The 15,381-nt window shown below is 39.9% G+C and overlaps 1 long non-coding RNA gene across 1 annotated transcript in view; it reads right to left on the reverse strand.

Moving 5' to 3' along the window:
- LOC129526012 (uncharacterized) overlaps positions 1–15,381 on the reverse strand; it is a 56,146-nt gene that overhangs the window by 17,551 nt on the left and 23,214 nt on the right. Inside the window, exon 3 of the long non-coding RNA XR_008670579.2 lies at positions 13,980–14,026. This is a non-coding gene — a long non-coding RNA (uncharacterized lncRNA). The remainder of the gene's footprint in view (positions 1–13,979; positions 14,027–15,381) is intronic.

Raw genomic sequence — 15,381 nt, forward strand, 5'->3', positions numbered from 1 at the left:
TCGCTTCATCTCCCTTCCTCCAACCCATTTAATTGAATACATTTTAATTAGTTCCTCCTACCTAGACATATAGGCATAACGCTTACATGTAAACATTTGGACATTTATCAGTTTTCTCAGGATGGTTTTTAGATTCTTAGAAAAATGGGCTGGGTGTGGTCGCTCATACCTGTAATCCCAGCACTTTGGGAGACCGAGGCAGAAGGATTGCTTGAGGCCAGGAGTTTGAGAACAGCCAGGTCAACAAAAAATTAAGAAATTATCCAGGCATTCTGGGATGTGCCTGTAGTCCTAGCTACTCAGGAGGCTGAGGTGGGAGGATCGCTCAATCCCAGGAGTTCAAGGCTGCAATGAGCCATGATTGTGCCACCGCACTCCAGCCTGGACAATTTCCTATAGCGATTCAGTTAAATTAGCTCCCCAGGCTTTCTGGTGCTTTCTCTAAACTGTCAGGATCAATGTATTTCCAGATCTGGCTTTGAAAATAAATAGAAATTTCTCCTAAACAGGAGATTATTTCCTAGAGTTCATATAGCACAAATTACTTTGGTTTTCTCATATTGCTTCTGCTATCTTTGGTCCTAAATGTTAATTATGTTCTTACTTAGAAAAATAGATCTTTCCATAAAAAGTAATGAGTTTTTAGGCTTAAAGTTTTAGTCCAACATAATGACAGTTAGACAAGCATCTTGTCACTGTTGCACAAACACTTTCTAAAAAATTTAACTCCAGTTGCTTTCTTTGACACTTGCAAAAAAAAAAAAAGCTGTTAGGAAACACCAGGACTAGAATTCAGCCGTGTCTTTCTTAAAAAAAAAAATCAGTTGGAGTGCCAGTTGTATAGGCACTGCCTTTTGTTACCAAAAAAAAAAAAAGTTTTAACTCCACAGTGGAAAAACTAACATTGTCACTAGGATATGAAGAAACCATGGTGAAGAACTAGCAACAGTGGGGCCCCGCAGAATGGCTGGCGGCATCTGTGCTGAGGGCCTTTATCAGTAGCCTTGTATGTTCTATTCAGGACTCTCAGGACGATTGTTGGCATGATGTAGACAAATTGACGCAAATTAGTTTAGCATGGGCTATGCAAAGTTTAAGCTTGTTGAGTAACACACGTGGACCACATAGCAACAGCTCCCAACACTATGCAAAAGTGTTAGATGCAAAGTACTAACTACCCTAGACTGTGCTATTCCAGATTGGAAGCAGAATTTGCAAATTACTGGGCAGTGCGGAGGAGGAGGGCAGGAAGCTGGCAGTGGAGACCGGATCCCCCATGCTGACCCTAAAGGCCAGTGATGGCTGAGAAAAATAACTCCTGAAAGTGCCGCTTGCTCTGCCTAAAACCGACTGCCTGTTATTTCATGGCCACAAATCCTCAAAGAACTGGCCCCAAAGATTAAGGGGATTCCGCCACTTTGCTCTTTACTTTTGGTTCAAATATCTCAAGACAATTCCTTTGGGGTTGGTGTCACACAGACCACCTAGAGGGACCTTCTAATTGTATTTACAGTAATTTAATTATGGCAGGGAGAGCTTCAGAAGGCAGGATTTACCAAGATTGATACTATGGGTGCCACTGGCAGAGTTTTGATCTGTTAAATCAACAGAGAAATGGTAAAAAAAATAATAATAATAAAAAATAATAATAATAAAATAAAGCCACTCCAGAGTTTGGAAACTATTTTATAGACTTTTTCTTCTTCTTTTTTTTTAGTGGAGGCTGGGAAGGTGAAGGAGACATTTTCCTGGGGCCACGGCTTTCACGCTTTTGTTCATATTGTTTTGTATTTCATATATGCATTATATCCAACTGATCTCACACACACACACACACACACACACACACACACACACACAGAGTTTAGATATTATGAATGCACCATAGCCAAGTGTGTGTATGCGTATGCAGTTCTGTGTGTGTACTTAATTAAATATATCTCTGAATAGTTATTCAAAAACTTGGTAGCAAGTTCCTCCTCCGGGGAGGAGATCTAAGGTGGGGTGGGAGAGAGATTTACTTTTAACCTCATTTTCCATTCTTTTGTTTGCTTTTTTTCTTTTTTTTTGTTTTCCAAAACAATTTTACACAAAAACATTTAAAATAGTTTTTGAGTGTATCCATAAAGAAACTTTTCATGCAAATATTAAATCATAAAAGTCAGCAACCTGTATATAATTCAGCCAATTGTAGGTTGTTTGGCTAACTAGTTACCTCGCCTTAGTTGGTGTCCTTCCCTTTGGGGTCCTCAGCCTTCCCGTCTATGAAAGGGTATAGACCAGCTGCTCCTGAAGGCCCCTTCCTCTCTATGAGATTGACTGACTAGAGTCTAAAAACAGCATGTGCTGCTACTGCCATCTAGCAGTCCAACTAGGGCTGCATGGATTTAGCTTTCCTCAGGTATTTTGAAAGACATCAGGGGGCTATTATTCAAAACACAAAAACTTCATTGAATATGCAAACATCCTACAGCCCCTAAGTGCTTTCTGAGTGGGAGAGAGTATACATATATAAACAAATCTTAGACATTTAAAAAGTTGTTCTGAGCCTGTAATGTTTGACTATTGTAATATTTGACTACTGCAGTCAAACATTATACCATCATTGCAATTCAGTGGTCTCAAGGGCCTTTGGTGATGTGCCCAGACTGCCCAGTACAGCAGATATTTGTCGGGTACCCACTATGCATGCAGAGGACTGTGCAGGTGTGTGTGTGGTAGAAAGAGACAGGAATTTGGTATCATGCACTTCAGACACCCTAACTCTTTAAGGACAGAGACTGTGACCTTTTGGAGGTGTATTCCCAATAAGCCATGCATCTCCAACAGCTAGCAGAGCACTGGCACACAACAGGAAGTTAATAAATGCATGTTTTCAATGAATGCAGGAAGGAAGAAATAATCTGGATTTGAATTCATGTCCCCTGTTTATGAAGGCATTTTCTTCTTCATTTCCTCATCGGCACAATAGCAATGATAACCCTTGCCCCTGATTGTGAGGATCCAGTGCTATGACAAGGGGCAATGCCTCTGTCAGCTGGAAAAAGCTTTAAAAAAGAGGTGGGGTGGGGGAATCTCCGTATTTTGAGGCTCATCAACCACCTACTGTGCATGACAATGAGATATATTCTTTACTCCCCAAATTGATATTTCCATAGAAAATGTTTTCTGCCATGTATTCTAAGTTTTCTTGATTAGTTAAAGTGTATATTGCAGAAATACTGCAAATTCAGGCCTGAAGTACACTCAGGGATTTTTCTCCCCACCTCTTCCCGCAACACTGCCCTTTCCTAGCAGAAGAACAGGACGTGTTCTTTGTTTTTACTGCATCTCCAGGTTTCCATATATGTACACTGAAGGAGTTGAATTAAATTAACCCTAAGGTCTTTTCCCTTTTAAACTCTAAAGCTTCTTCCCTTTAAAAACAGGTTCTTATAGGGAAAATTGTACAATGACACCGTGGGCTCAACTGTTGTAAAGAAGCTGTGATATGCTGCCACCTGTTGGTGATGCATTGAATTATTTTAAATTCTAAGCAAAACTGAGGTTTAGCATTTATTAATAAATAGTATTCACTATGACCAAATGAATTTACATACATATTTACAGTAGAAATGTATCACAGTGCCAAGGGCAAGAAATGTTTTCCCCAAAGGCAAAAATAATAGTTGACATTTAAAGACCAGAGTCTTTCAGTACCAAGCCCTACGTGAATTCTCCCACTTAATCCTCACAGCCACCCAGTTCTTTGATTATCCCCACTTTACAGATGAGGAAACTGATAGTCAGTGAGGCAATGACTTCCCCCAGGTCACATGGGTGGTAAGTAGCAGAGACATAACCTGGTTCCTTAACAACGATGCGCTTAGCATAGTGTATTCTGTAGTGTTTTCTTGCTTCTGATTTGAAAAGAAATTAACATCATTGTAGAAATTTCTTAAATTACAAAGAAAAAAATGAAATCCCACCACTAAAATAAAATCAATGTTAACATTCTGTGCATATCTATCCAGTATTTTAGTGCTTATGTCATGTATACATTTGTACTTTTAAATATGATTATAATTGTTGGTTAAAACAAGAGTTCCCTTTTTTTTGATTCATTCATTTCTCCACTCATTCATTTCTCCGATTAAATTTAAAAAATGCTTAATTTGTACCAGGCAGAGATACAATGGATGGGATTTTTTTTTAAAGACATTATATAAGCTTGTCCAACCTGCCTTATTTTGTTGTTGTTGCTGTTCTGTTTTGTTTTGCTTTAGGCTTTTAGCAGCCTGAAACCATAGTTTTTTTGTTTCTGTCTCTAGTGATAAGCAGGAAAGAGGCAAGAGGAAGGGGCTTTACTGGCCCAACCAGAAGCAAAAACTAAGAACCCATGACTGTATTCTGTCCCTTGGCACTCCTGGATGAGACAAATAAATGTTCTAAAGGAAAAATAGTTCCGGGAGAACAGGTAAGAAGGGAAGTTAGTTTGCACAGGGGGAACACAAGGCTTCCCTGAGGAAGTGATGCTTGGAAAGATTTGGATGGTTCAGGTACCCCTTTCCCCCACCTCACAACTAACTTTCCAAGCAATTCTTTGCTTCAAGGAGGGAAAGGCCTGCCCTCTTCATTCTCTTTCCAGTGCTCAGGTAGGCACAGAGACAGATCAGTTAGCCCTTGCCTAAGCAGATGAAAGAGTGGGAGTAAGACGTTATTCTTCTCGTATTGTGGGCACTCCAATACTTACCAGTGATTCTTTGGGGACCTTCTCTCTCTTGGCCTAAGAGAGAGGAAAACTTCTCACCCCAAACACTGCACCTTCACCTTCAACAGTAGAGGATCTAGGTGTCTAGCCTCAGGTGTTGGTGCTTGCCTCCTGTGGGGGAGAACTAGCTCCTACAGGTTTCAACTGAGATCCCAGTGTCAATTCCTGAGCAACCAAAAAAGGCCCCTCAGCAATTGCACCACAAGTTCTCAGTCCGAACTAATTGATGATAGCCTAATCAGCCTCTCTTCTTCCAGTTTCTCCTCACTTAATCTATCCTATAGTGGGCTACAAAGTCGGTCTTCCCAAGAAGTTAAAACAATGCTATTAACTCGAAACTTTCAGCATATCCCTAAATAAACTAGTTTCAGTAATATTTTTATCAATAACTTGGATTTGCTGATACTTTTCCTTTGCTTTCTTTCCCAATTCCACCCCCTTCCCCCAATGTACACATCACTCAGCTTTTATTTTTCATTCTTGCTTTTTAAATTTTTCGTTGTTGTTGTTCTGAGACGGAGTCTTGCTCTGTCACCCAGGCTGGAGGGCAGTGGCGCAACCTCCACCTCCTGGTTTCAAGCAATTCTCCTGCCTCAGCCTCCCGAATAGCTGGGATTACAGGCGCCTGCCACCACACCCGGCTAATTTCTTTGTATTTTTAATACAGACAGGGTTTCACCATGTTGGCCAGGCTGGTCTCAAACTCCTGACCTCAAGTGATCCACCTGCCTTGGCCTCCCAAAGTGCTAGGATTACAGGCATGAGTCACCGCAACCAGCTAAAATTTTTAAATTTTTGTGGATACATAGTGGTGTATATATTTATAGGGTACATGTAATGTTTTGATAAAGGCATGCAATGTGAAATAATCACATCATGGAGAATGGGGTATCCATCCCTTCCAGCATTTATCCTTTGTGTTACAAACAATCCAATTACACTCTTTTAGCTATTTTTAATGTCCAATTATTATTGACTATAGTCTCCCCATTGTGCTATCAAATAATAGGTATTATTCATTCTATTTGGTTTCTGTACCCATTAACCAACCCCACCTCCCTCACTCCAGCCCCCCACTGCCCTTCCCACCCTCTGATAACATCCTTCTACTCTCTATGTCCATGAGTTCAATTGTTTGATTTTTACATCCCACAAATAAGTGAGAACATGCAATGTTTGTCTTTCTGTGCCTGGCTTATTTCACTTAACATAACGACCTCCAGTTCCATCCATGTTGTTGCAAATGACAAGGTCTCATTCCTTTTTTATGGCAGAATAGTACTCCATTGTGTATATGTACCATATCTTCTTTACCCATTCATCTATTGATGGACACTTGGGTTGCTTCCAAACGCAGCTTTATGATTATCAATTAACAGCCAGTCTTGTATAATTTATGCCCCTACTTTCTCTCTCCCCCACCCACAGATTATTTTTAGGCAAATCCCAGATATAATATTATTTAATTCATCAACATTACAGTAGGTACTAAATTATAGGGACTCTTTAAATCATAGCCACAATATCACTGTCACACTAAAAAAATAATAATTCCTTAGTATCATTAAATATCCAGTGAGTGTTCAAATTTCCCTTAGTGTCTTAAAATTTTTTTTAACAGTGATTTGTTCAAAATGGGATGCAAACAGGGTCCATAAATTCATTTGGTTGACGCTTAAATCTCTCTTTTTTCTAAGTTCCAGAGTACATGTGCAGGATGTACAGATTTGTTAAACAGGTAAATGGAGAAAATTTTTGAAATTTTTGAAATCTCTTTTAATCTATAGATTCCCATTCCATTTCCTTGTTTTCCTTGAAGTTTATTTGTTGGCTAAATGGGTCATTTTCCCCATAGAACTTCCACAGTTTGGACTTGTTGATTGCTTCCTTGTGCTGTTGTTTAACATGTTTCTCTGTCTCTGTAGTCTTACAAGATCCGGAGGTTTGATCAGACCAGTTTGAAATTCTCTTTCATAGGGAGAGGTATGTACTTCCATCGGGAGGCATTTATTAATAATGCTTGTCTTTTTCTGTGATGTTAAAGGCCACTGACGATCATCCACGGTTGGTACACCTATCATTTCATTAATGGTTTGCAGAATGGTGATATTCTAATTTTATCAATCCGTCTCATATTAGCCAGGATACTTCTATAAGGAGAAGCTTTTCTTTCATCAACTATTTGATTGTCCTCAGCTATAGTTCATATAAGAAAAGCAGGTCAAGTGCTTGATTCTTTCTCTTTATTTACTGTATTAGTCTGTTCTCATGCTGCCAATAATGACATACCCAAGACTGGGCAATTTATAAAGAAAAAGATGTTTAATGGACTCACAGTTCCACATGACTGGGGAGGCCTCAAGGCAGAAGGTGAAGGAGGAGCAAAGGCACATCTTACATGGCGGCAGGCAAGACAGTGTGTGTAGGGGAACTGCCCTTTATAAAACCATCAGATTTCGTGAGACTTCTTCTCTATCATAAGAACAGCATGGGAAAAACCCACCCCCATGATTCAATTACCTCCCACCAGGTCCCTCCCATGACACGTGGGGATTATGGGAGCTACAATTCAAGATGAGATTTGGGTGGGGACACAGCCAAACTACATCATTTACTAATTTTCAGAAAGATTAGTTGGTTCTCTAGAGACCTCCAGAAATGACTATAAGTTTTTGGGTTTGAATAACATTGCAAACTCATTGATTTAATGATATTTGATGTGTTTCATTTCACTGTAGTGGTCATTTTTAATGATGCTCAAATTGTTTTGTTTTTGTTTTTTTTTTTTTTGGCCAGTGGAAGACTCTTTGATCTGCCTCCTGAGTCCTTTGACAGGATTCTTACCAACTTTGAAAATTTTTTCACCTCCTTACTCCCGCAAACAGTAACATATTAAAGTGTACACTTTCGTCTACCTTGCTTTTCCACTTAATGGTATATTCTAGAAATCACTCCATGGTAGTATACAGAGATGTTCCTCATTCCTTTGCATGGGTGCCTATGATTCTATTGTGAGGAAATACCATAGTTTATTCAACTAGTCTCCTACTGAATATCTGGACTGTTTCCAGTCTTTTGCTATTACAAATAGTGCTGCAGTGACCAACCTTGTGTGTATATTTTCTTCATATTTTTGCCAGTGAATCCTTGGGATATCTTCCTGGAAGTTAGGTTTCTGGGTCAAAGAGCATTTGCATATATCATTTTGCTATGTAGTGCTAAGTTATTCTCCACGAGGCTTGTACTATTTTTGTATTCCTATCAGCAATGTGTAAAAGTGCCTGTTAACCGAAGCCTGGTAATGAGGTATATTTGTGAACTTTGGAGTTTTGCCAATCTGATAGGTGGAAAGTGAGAATTTATGATAAGCCAAGTTAAGTATATTTTCCAATGTCTTTGCATTTTTTGTGTGTAAAATATCTTCTCATTTAAAAATATAATTCTTGGTCTTTCTCTTTTCCGTTTTTAGAAAAAAAATTTTTTTGAGATAGAGTCTCGCTCTGTTGCCCAAGCTGGAGTGCAGTGGTATGATCTCAGCTCACAGCAATCTCCATCTTCTGGGTTCAAGTGATTCTCCTGCCTCAGCCTCCCGAGTAGCCGGGCCTGGCCCTTACATCCTCTTATAAGAGAGTAGCATGTGCCACCACACCTGGCTAATTTTTTTATTTTTTATTTTTAGTAGAGATGGGGGTTCACCATGTTGGCCAGGCTGGTCTCCAACTCCTGACCTCAACTGATCCACTCACCTCAGCCTCCCAAAGTATTGGGATTACAGGTGTGAGCCACCACATCCGGCCTAGAAATTATTTATATGTTAAGAACATTAACCTTTTGTGATGTAAGTTGCATGTAAAATGAGGTCTTATTGGTAGGCTCTAACTTTTTTTTTTTTTGTGAGGTGGAGTCTCTCTTTCTCCCAGGCTGGAGTGCAGTGGAGAGAACTTGGCTCACTGCAACCTCTGCCTCCCAATTTCAAGCGATTCTCCTGCCTCGGCCTCCCAAGTAGCTGGGATTACAGGTGCCTGCCACCATGCCTGGCTAATTTTTGTATTTTTAGTAGAGACGAGGTTTCACCACGTTGGCCAGGCTGGTCTTGAACTCCTGATCTCAGGTGATCCACCCACCTAGGCTTCCCAAAGTGTTAGGACTGCAGGCGTGAGCCACCGCGCCCGGCCTTATGTCCTCTTATAAGAGATTAGGACACAGACACAGGGGAAAGACCATGAGAAGACAAGGAGAAGGCAGCCATCCACAAACCAAGGAAAAAGGCATCAGAAGAAACCAACCCTGATGATGCCTTGATTTCAAACTTGTAGCCTCCAAAATCATGAGAAAGTGAATTTCTGTTGTTTAACTCAGCAGTCCCCAACCTTTTTGGCACCAAGGACAAGTTTGGAGGACAATTTTTCCATGGACTTGGGCGGGGGATGATTTCAGGATGAAACTCTTCAGTTCAATAGTCATTAGATTCTCTCATAAGGAGCGTGCAACCTACATGCTTCGGATGTGCAGTTCACAATAGGTTTCGCACTCCTATGGGAAACTAATGCTGCTGTTGATCTGACAGGAGGCAGAACTTAGGCAGTAATGCTCACTTGCCGCTCACCTCCCACTGTGTGTCCCCATTCCTAACAGGCCACGGACTAGTACCAGTCCACGGCCTGGGGGTTGGGAACCCCTGGTTTAAGCCACCCAGTCTGTGATTGTTATGGTAAACCTAGCAAACTAATACACAACTTTTTGTCTTATCAGATTTATTAATCTTTTTCCCTTATTGCTTCTAGGTTTTTGGTTTTCTTGGGTGTTTTGTTTGTTTTCGAGACATGATCTCACTCTGTTGCCCAGGCTGGAGTGCAGTGGCACAATCTCAGCTCACTGTAGCCTCAAGCTCCTGGCCTCAAAGGACCCTCCCACCTCAGCCTCCTGGTACCTGGCACTACAGGCCCACATCACCATACCTGGATAATTTTTGTATTTTCTGTAGAGACTGAGTTTTACCATGTTGTCCAGGCTGGTCTCAAACTCCTGAGCTCAAGCAATCCTCCTGCCTCTGCCTCCCAAAGTGCTGGAATTACAGGTGTGAGCCACTACACCTGGCCACTTTTAGGTTTTGAGGAATAGCAAAGAAATGTCCTCCAATCCCAATAGAGAAATTCACCTTTGCTTTCTTCTAGTATTTGCACCATTTCATTTTTTCCCAAGAAATTTTTAACTTTATAAAAAGTTTTAAATTTACAGAAAAGTTGTAAAGATGGTACAGAGCATTTTTGTATACCCCTCACTCAGTTTACCCTATTGTTAACATTTTATATTGCTGTGGTACATTTGTGAAAACCAAGGAACCAACATTGATACCTGGCTACTAACTAAGCTCTGCACTTTATTTGGATTTCACTAGGTTTTTCCTTTTCTCCTTCCTTCCCTTCTTCCTTCCTTCCTTCCTCTCTTTCTCTTTTTCTTTCTCTTTCCTTTCCTTTCTTCTTTCCTTCCTTCCTTTCTTTCTTTTTCTCTTTCTCTCTCTCTCTCTCTCTCTCTTTCTTTCTGGGTTTCACTCTGTCCCCCAGGCTGGAGTGCAATGATGCGATCACTGCTCACTGCTGCAGCCTTGATCTCCTGGGCTCAAGTGATCCTCTCACCTTAGCCTCCCTAAGTAGCTAGGACTACAGGCATGCACCACCAAGCCCAGTTAATTAAAAAAATAATTTCTTGGCTGGGCATGGTGGCTCATGCCTATAATCCTAGCATTTTGGAAGGCTGAGGCAGGTGGATCACCTGAAGTCAGGAGTTTGAGACCAGCGTGGCCAACAAGGTGAAACCCCATCTCTACTAAAAATACAAAAATTAGCCGGGCATGGCGGCACGTGCCTGTAGTCCCAGGTACCCAGGAGACTGAGGCAGGAGAATGGCTTGAATCCAGGAGGCAGAGGCTGCAGTGAGCCGAGATCACACCACTGCACTCCAGCCTGGATGACAGAGTGAGACTCTGTCTCAAAAAATAAATAAATAAAATAAAATTTTTTTGCACAGACGGGATTTCACCATGTTCCCCAGGCTGGTTTCAAATTGCTGAGCTCAAGCAATCCCCCCCACCTCAGCATCCCAAAGTGTTGGGATTACAGGCATGAGCCACCATGCCCAGCCTCACTAGGTTTTTTCTGATATCTCATCCAAGATGCCACATTACATTTATTTGTCATGTCTCCTCAGTTGCCTCCAGGTTGTGACAGTTTCTCAGACTTTCCTCATTTTTGATGGCCCTGACAAGTTATAGGAATACTGGCCATGAATTTTGTAGAATATCCCTCCATTGGCGTTTGGTGTTTTTCTCACATACAGACTGGGGTTACAGACTACTGAAAGACCACAGAGACAAAGTTTTATTCTCATCACAATCATATCAAGGGCACATGATATCAACATGACTTATCATTGATGATGTTAACTTTGATGATCTGGCTGAGGTAGAGTTTACCAGGTTTCTCCACCATAAAGTTACATTTTTCCTCCCCTTTTCATGCCCTGTGTTTGGAAGCCCAGAACATATTCAAGTGTGGGAAGGGAATTAAGCTCTATCTCCTTGAGGGAGAAGTATCTATTTAAATTATTTGGCATTCTTCTGTATGGCACATTTGTTTCTTCTTCCCTATTTATTTATTTATTCCTTTATTAATTGTAGATAGATGCATGGATATGTATTTTATACTTTGAGGTCTATTCTAATACTATGTTATTTATTTTGTTGCTCAAATTCTTCCAGGTTTGGCTATTGGAAGCTCTTTTGTGTTGGCTCCTATGTCTTTTTGACATGCCTCCATCCTTTTGCTCTGAGCACATCTCGATTTCCTGGGACTAACAGATGCTTCAGGCTCATTTTGTATGTTCCCTGCCCTAACCCTAAAATCAGCCACTTCTCCAAGCCCTAGATCCTTTTCTTGAAGAATGGACTTAGAAATAAGCACTGGATGCCATTTTTCACATTTTAATATTTGGTCCATTTGGAACTTATCCTGGTACATAGTGCGAAGAATGGGTCTAATTTTATCTTTATTCATATGGCTAACCAATTATTCCAACAGCATTTATTAAGAAGTCCAGGCTGGACACAGTGGCTCATGTCTATAATCCTAGCACTTTGGTAGACTAAGGCAGGAGGCTCACTTGAGCCCAGGAGTTCTACACTAAACTGGGCAACATAGACCCCATCTCTACAAAAAATGTTTCGAAAATTGGGTGTAGTGGTGCACATCTGTAGTCTCAGCTACTCAGGAAGTTGAGGCAGGGAAATCACTTGAGCCCAGGAGTTCAAGGCTGCAGTGAGCTATAATAGCATGACTGCACCCCTGGATGACAGAGCCAGTTACTATCTACCCCAAAAATTAAAAATTAAAAAACCATAAAGTCTATTTTTCTCCCACTGCTTTGAGATGCCATCTTTATCATACACTAGATTTTCATATGCAATTGCCTCTTTTTCTGGCTTTTCCATTCTGTTCCATTGGTTGATCTGTCTGTTAATGCACCATTACCCTACTAGTTTACTTATACATGATTTATAATATTTGTTTTAATATCTGATAAGATTAAACTTGTTACTGCTCTTCTTTTCTGGATTTTCCTATTTGTTCTTATTTGGTCTTTCATATGAACTTTATTATCAACCTGTCTAGTTCCAGCAAAAAGAATCTGATGGTAGTTTTATTGAGATTGTGATTATTTTATATATTAATTTAAGGAGAAATGATATCTTTATAACATTGAGTCTTCCTATACAAATTCATTGTATGTCCCTCTATTTGTCTTATGTCTTTCAAAAGTGTTTAGTATAGTTTTCTTCATATAGGAACATTCCGTTATTTATTCCCTATTAATTCATTTGTTCATCCATTCATTTACACTATGATAAATGGGATATTTGCCATCATACCTTCTATTAATACTAGCTGTTGCTTGTGTATGTGAAGGCTGTTGCTATATGAAGTCTTACTGAATTCTCTTCTTGTTCATGGTATCTCTTCAGCTGACTCTCTTTGGTTTCCTGGAGTTATAAGTATTCATATTTGCAAATGGTATGAGTCGTACTTCCTCCTTTCCAAGTTTTACATCGCTAATTTTGTCCTCTTGTTTTCTTGCATTCACAAATACCTTTTTTCAGTATGGTGGCATTCTTTGACTTATTTGTGATGATAGATCATTTTGATGATATCTATTGAGGAAATGCCCTCAATAGATAAAAGGTTTGAGGGTTTTTTTTTTTGCAATGTGTGTGTGTGTGCACATGCAAGTGTATTTTGACCAGGTCAAGCATGTATCTATTTCTACTTTAATGGCTTTTAAAATCAACAATAAGTGTCAAATTTTCTCAGATTTCTTTTCAGCATCTTGAAGATGATTATATGATATTTTTCTCCCTAACCTCTTTATTTTATTATTGATTCTTCAAATGTAAATCCTACTTGCATTCCTAAAATAAGTGCTACTTGGTCATGATGTATTATTTTTTAATAGGCTACCAGATGCTCTTTGATTCTATTTTATTTGAGATTTTTTTCATTGATATTTATAATTAATATTAATCTGTACTTCTCACTTTGCCAGGTTTTGGTATTGTTACATGCACTTCATAAAAGCAGTTTGGTACTACGCAAAGCAAAATACAGATTCAATGCAATCTCTATCAAAATACCAATGATATTGTTTACAGAAATGGAAAAAGAAGTGTAAAATTTATATAGAACAAAAGACTCCAGATAGCCAAAGCAATCCTGAGCAAAAAGAACAAACCTGGAGGCATCACACACTATCAGACTCCAAAATATACTACAAAGCCATGGTTACCAAAACAGCAAAGTACTCGCATAAAAACAGACACATAGACCAATAGAAAAGAATAGAGGACAGGTAAATTAATTAAAGTATCTATAGCCAACTTATTTTTGACAAAGGCACTGAGAACACTCATTGGGGAAAGGCCAATGTCTTCAACTAATGGTGCTGGAAAAACTGAATATCCATATGCAGAATGAAACTAGACTCCTATCTCTCACCATATACAAAAATCAACTCAAAATGGATCAGACCTAAATATAAGACCTAAAACTATAAAACTACAGGAAGAAAACATAGGGGAGGAACTTCAGGACATTGGTCTAGAAACAGATTTTACTAATAAGACCCCAAAAGCATAGGCAACAAAAGCAAAAACAAACAAATGGGATTATATCAAACTCACAATCTTCTGTACAGCAAAGGAAACAATCAGCAGAGTGAAAAAACAACCTACAGAATGGGAGAAAATATTTGCAAATTATTCATATGACAGGGGTTAATAGCCAGAATAGACAAGGAGTTCAAACATTTCAACAGCAAAAAATAAACAATCTGATTTTAAAATAGGCAAATGATCTGAACAAACATTTCTCAAAAGAAGATACACAAATGGTCAACAAATATATGAAAACATACTCAACATCACTAATCATCAGAGAAATGCAAATCAAAACCACAATGAGGTATCATCTCACCCCAGTTAGGACGGGTATTATCAAAAAACACAAAAAATAACAAATACAGGTGAGGATGCAGAGTGACTGTTCAGGGGCATAGATTTCTTTTTGTTGAGAAGAAATGTTCTAAAATTAGATAGTGGTGATGTTTGCACAACTCTGTGAATACAGTATACTAAAAAGCACTGAACTGTACACTTTCAATGGATAGATCTTTTGGTATGTCAATTATATCTCCATAAAGCTGTTATTAAAAAACAAAAGTTGGCTGGGCATGGTGGCTCACACCTGTAATTCTAGCACTTTGGGAGGCTGAGGTGGGAGGATTGCTTGATCCTAGAAGTTCAAGACCAACATGGGCAACATAGCAAGACCCTCATCTCTTAAAAAAAAAAAATTAGCCAGGCATGGTGATGCAGAGTTGTAGTCCTAGCTACTTGGGAGGCTGAGGCAGGAGGATAGCTTGAGCCCAGGAGTTCAAGGCTGCAGTAAGCTATGACTGCACCACTGCACTCCAGCCTGGGCAATAGAGTGAGACTCTGTCTCAGAAAAAAGTTGGATGGAGGAGGCGCCATGTGCTGTTGGTATTAGTGCTGTCAGGCTGCTTTTGATTCTTCAGCACCCAGTTGTCTCAAACCCTTTGCCACTTCTACTGCAGACTAGGATCTTGCCAGGAAAATGTCTGATGAATTTTCTATGGCAAATGCTCTACCTGAACACTTCCCTGACCAGGTCCTGCTGTGATTAATAGAAATCTAGTCAACCTCCTTAAGGCCGGCCAGATTCCAACCCTTGGAAGAACCCATGTGCTGTGCCTTCTATGCCATCTGGACTCCCGCCAAGTGCAACACTCTTCATTGTACCTTTCGGACCTTTGCTAACAGGATTGCATCCCTCTGTGCCTCCCACTGGACTGCCTCTGGGAACCCGAGAACTCTTCCTCTTTCTGGACCCTCCTGCTCCCCATCTAATGGTCCTTACCCAACTTCAACTGTGATGCACCTGGACCCCACAGGCCATATCCCATGCCAAAAATGCCCTTTCTAGAGCTTCCCAGACCATATGGTGCTTTCACAGGTCTCACAAGTCGTGCTGCAACTGGTATTTTAGGTCCATGAAAATCCACGT

This window comes from Gorilla gorilla, chromosome 10 (assembly GCF_029281585.2).
Source record: "Gorilla gorilla gorilla isolate KB3781 chromosome 10, NHGRI_mGorGor1-v2.1_pri, whole genome shotgun sequence".
NCBI classification, from domain to species: Eukaryota; Metazoa; Chordata; class Mammalia; order Primates; family Hominidae; genus Gorilla; species Gorilla gorilla.